We start from the raw sequence: 4,959 nt of genomic DNA, 5'->3' as shown, positions 1-4,959 counted from the left end.
TGAACACCTGCACAGGTGACCTTAGGCTCCCTGAAAGCCAGGACCTTCCTGTGGGGCAGATACCAGAGAGGGACAGTGGGAGAATGGTTATATTTTCTTTTTAAAGTTGACCTAACACGTCCACCAGGGAACCATTTCTCACCTCCTAGGAGGATCCCAGGGTTTGTAGGAATTTGGCTTCACTGACTGTTTGCTCCTCCTCTACCGCTTGTGACGAGGCGTTAATTTCTGACCACCCAAATCAGCTCTTTCATCCTTCTATGTGTTCAGTTCCCAGCATCAAATAAGGAGCCCATTCAAGTCCTACTGCAAGCACCAGGGTGGCTTCACAAATCCTCTACGTAACTTCAGGGTTGTATTCCAGGTCCCAGTAGATTATAGGCGCAATGAGACTCGACTCACAGCCCATTTGGAAAACAGCGAGTGTGTTGAAGACTCCCAGGGAGGGATGACCAGGTGTCTAAACGTCACAGTCCAAAGTAACCTTTTCCATGAAAAGGGCTGTGGCTCTCTGACGGGATCGAGGGGGACCTCTGCAGGGAGTAGGAATGCCCTGTGTCAGTGGGGAGGGCAGGAGGTTCTGTGCAGCCTTCAGAGGAGGCAGCAGGGAAGACCCTGTCAGCTGACAAGGTTCCAGAGTTGGGCAGGAGGTCACACAGTGGAGGACCATGGGAAGGGTGCTGTCATGCGGGAAAGAGCTGGGACTGGACAGAAATGGTGACACCTGGAGGAGTCAGCTCTCAGCAAGCCTCGGATCATCCCCAAATTATATTTGATTCTCATTGTTGCCTTCCTTCCTTGGGCCTGCTTTCACTACCTGGGCCTCAGGGTCCTGATTTTGTCACCTGAGAGACATCATGGAGTACTGAGAAGAGAAGTGAATGACGAGTCAGAAGGTTGGCCCCAACTGGGATGCTGGGAGCAGTGCGGGCTCTAGATGAATCCAGACCAGTTTCTAGTCTCTGCCCTGTCACTTAGTAGCCATGCGATGCCGGGAAAATTAGCAAGCCCTCGGAGCCTTGGGCTCTCCCTCTGTGAAGGAAGTGGGTTGGTGAGCCCTGCCTTGTAGGCCTGCAGGAGTGTATGTGATGTACGGAAAGGAACTGGCACAGTGCCTGGTGTGTATGGGAAGTTTGAGGACTCGCAGTTTTTGCTAGGATGGTTTTGATCCCAGACCTTCCACTCTCTCCTCTGGGATTTTGTTTGTTTGTTATCCAGGTCATATTAGAGAATATGCAGCTCAATAGGACGTGGAATATGCAATAGGCTAAAAAGGATGTTTCATAAATAAAACTCACTAAATCTTCCCAATTAGGGGATATATGTGAAAATTTGGGGGTGTGGGAATCTTCCCAGCTGGAAGGAACACAAAGCTCCTAGAACTAGAATCAAGGACCAACTCCTTCCCTCCCTCCAAGCTGCTCTTCATCCAGACCTCTATTTCCATTCATTTCACCCCCACCAAAAATCTAGCCCTGGATTGCAATTGGGCAAATTAAACTGAAGATAATTAAGATTAACACCTAATTTATGCTGTGGGCTCCGGCTCTCCCAGGCCTGGGAAAGGAGTGCCTGGCCACTGACTTCTGGGCTTCACTTCAAAGGAATGCGACCGTATTTCTCAGTAAATCCTTGCAGATTGTGCGTATAAAACTCGTTCTTCACTGTTGTTGGACTGCAATGTGACAAGAGCCCAGGACACCTTCCCTTCCTGCCCCAGGTGGAGATTTCTCTCTGGTTTACCCGGGATCTAAAAGAAACTTTTCAGATCACTTTTCCACTTCAGACTTTCCTCTCAGCCCTAACACACACGGTCTGTGAGTCTGGCCGCTGCCAACACCCAGCTTCATTACAATCAACTCCCACAGAAGGAATCGCAGTTTCCCAAAGCCCCACACTGCCTTGGCTCAGAGCATTTACACTTGAGTGCCCTCCCCTGGGCCCGCACCACTGCTCACCTTCTTTCACTTGTTCTGGAGGAGACACCTCACTACCTTCCTTCTAGGACTGCGGCTATTAGACTCTCAGTCTGTGGGTGGGGGGCGTCCTCCTTACCCTCCTTTCCCCACTACTAACACAGCGCCTTCCAGAGAGCAGAGGCTCAGCAAAAGTCTGGGGAAGAAACGAGCCAGTGAGTAGAGATTTCATTTATTACTCATTTAATTTCTTCTACATTCTTGAATAAGCTGAGAAAATCAAGGTATCTACCTTTTCATTTTACAGAATGATAGACTAAAAATGATAAGAGAATTCAAAAATTGCCGTTTAAATTTCTTCTCTATTTTACTGCTAAGTTCTTTCGCATTTCCAAGGAAATTCCTATTCCAATGCCAAGTTGTCTTGTTTCAGACTAAATAAAATGGAAGGTTCCCCTCCTCCTTTCTTTTTTACAAAATAGCAAAACTTTCTTTTAAACTGAATAAACAGCAATAAATGTGTGACCAACGTCATTCACAAACTTAGATTCGGAAGCTAATAAACTTTATACTAAAAGTAACAACAATTTAAAATACAAAAAATAGAAAAAGATACATTTCAAAGTCCCCCCTATGGAACAGGAACACAAAGATGTTACGCTCTATGATGCCCTCAGCCCCAGCCTGGCCCTCCAGTGCTTAGATCATTGACTGTCCTCTTAAAACACAAAGGGAAGACTATGCCTTAGACCTCACTCATGGAAAGAGAAGCTACTGGGCACGGTACTACAACTGGCACTGGCTGTGGCAGTAGCACTATCCGTGCTGGCAATTCTGGCCTGGGCTCTCTCTTCCTGATCTCTCAAAGCTTCCTCGTACCACACTGGGAAGGATCTGGGGTCACTCCCAGTGACACCGACTAAAAACTCCAGGAGACTCATCTTGCTGGTTTCAGCGTGGGCCCTGGGACCCCACAGGAACTCGTAGCATGGAGGATCGCTGTTGGGCACCTGCCGGTACTACAGGTACTGTTCTTGCGCCCAAACTTTGGTGAGGAGCTCCCTGGGCTCCCCATAGATGAAGTGCTCCATCCCGGCATACACCCCCATGACGCTCAGCGCTTCCCAGACGTCCTCCTCAGGGGCGCAGTCACCCTCCACGAAGATTATGCTCAGGATAAGTATCAGAATGCCAGTCTTGGGCATGCTCTGCTCACCGCTCAGCATGCCATCGTAGGTGAGGCCCAGGGTGGTGACCAGGACATAGGAGTGGTCGCTGGGGTCCACTTCCTTCACGTCAACGCCAAAGACCAGCTGCATGCACTCAGAGGCTTGGCTGAAGATCACAGGGAAGTGGTCCTGGTATTCTCTGATGACCAGATTCAGCATTTCCGCCTTTGTGGTCGGCTCCTTTGTGCGATACTTGAGAAGCAGGAACTCCACCAGATCAGCCACCTTGTCATCAAGCAAGTTTCTGGGAAAGGACTCAGTTTCTGGCAGGGCCTGTGAGGTGCTCGGACCCTCCTCTTCTTGGCTGCTGGAGCCATCGCTTTCAGACTGGTTCAGTGGAGTGGAGGCCATGGCAGCGGGGGAGAGGCAGGCACTCTGAGGGCTCTGGGGAGGACTCGGGGTCCGGGCAACATCATAAACCTCCTCCGGAGTGCTTGAGATCAGAGGATTGCAAGAGGAAGAGGAGGAGGGGAAAGAGGAAGGAAAAGAGGAGGAGCAGGTGGAGGAGGATGAAGAAGCATCTTCTTCCACAACCACAGGCACCAGTGCACCCACGAGGTTCTGTGTCTCACTTTGGGACTGAAGGCCTTCCTCAAGCGTGAAGCGCCGTCGCTTTGGAGCACGAGGCATGATGACTCGTGACGGGGCAGCCGGCAGCAGCGTGGGCAGTTGACCGATGGGGACGCACGGGCCTGGGGGAGACAGGGAGAGTGAGCAGCCTCGGCTGAGAGATGCACCCTTGGCGGCTCTGACAAAGGCGACTTACAGGTCCCCCCTTTAGGGGTGCTCTCGGCTTCGCAGGGCTCTGTCCTCCTGGGCGGCCTGTGCCCTAAGAACCTGAAGGAGGAAGTGAGACGGCTCCTCAGGGTGCACCCAGCACAGCCCGAGGTTCTGGGGACGACGGTGGGGTGGGGTGGACTTGGGCGCTGCGGGGTCTCCATGGTTCTGGCATGGGGTAGCCCCTGGGACCACGTTCAGGGTGTGTACCTCACCTTGACTCCTGGCGCTGCCTGGGCCTCCTCTGCTCTGCGACCTGAGGTCACGAGCCTCAGACCAAGGGCTTCACCTGCGGGTTCCTGGAGCCCCTGTAAGAGGAAACGAGGGGGCACCTGAGGGTGCAGACTGCAAGCAGAGCCCTGGGCCCCCAGTGCTGACAGGAGTGGCGGGCCAGACTCTGTGAGGTCCCCACTGTTCTGGAGTGGGTGGTCCACTCCGTGCTCATGCAGGGTCCTCACCATTCCCCTGGCAGCCCCTGGGCCCCACCCCTCTGCTGCCCTGAGGCAAAACTCTCAGAAAAAGTCCACACTCCGCTGAAACTGAACAGAAGGAAGTGAGGGGGCCCCACATCAGTCCACACCTGCCCAGGGGCTAACAGGAAAACTCGGTGGGTTCCATGTGTCCTGGGATGGCTGGTCCGCTCAATATTCACCTTGACACCCTCAGGGCCTGGGACAATTCCCTCTGTTGACCTGAGGCCACCCTCCTTAGTGAAAGGCCTCGTCTCCTGAAGACACAGGAAAAGGAAGTGAGGGGGCATCAATCCAACCCCTGATCCCGGGTCTCCCCATGGCAGACAGAAGGGTAGAGGAGGCCTGGGCTCCATGCGTCCTGCTGACTGTGTGGGTGGGGGTCCCCTCAGTCCTCACCGTGACCCCTGCCTGGGCCTGGGATCCTGCCTCAGCTGACCTGAGTCCAGAGCCTCAGACCAAGGCCCTCCCCTTCATGAGACCACCGATCTGGAAATGAGGACGGGCTCAGCCAGACAGGCCCTGCTGGGGGGTTCCAGGGCTGACAGTAGGGGCAGGCCAGATTTC

The 4,959-nt window shown here is 53.1% G+C and overlaps 1 pseudogene; it reads right to left on the bottom strand.

The window, feature by feature from the left end:
• Positions 1-2,665: 2,665 nt before the first annotated feature.
• On the bottom strand, positions 2,666-3,805 carry LOC131400635 (melanoma-associated antigen 10-like; annotated as a pseudogene).
• Positions 3,806-4,959: the final 1,154 nt, after the last annotated feature.

This window comes from Diceros bicornis, chromosome X (assembly GCF_020826845.1).
Source record: "Diceros bicornis minor isolate mBicDic1 chromosome X, mDicBic1.mat.cur, whole genome shotgun sequence".
NCBI lineage: Eukaryota > Metazoa > Chordata > Mammalia > Perissodactyla > Rhinocerotidae > Diceros > Diceros bicornis.
The sequence above is the reverse complement of the archived record's forward strand: the minus strand, read 5'-3'. Positions and strand labels throughout refer to the sequence as shown.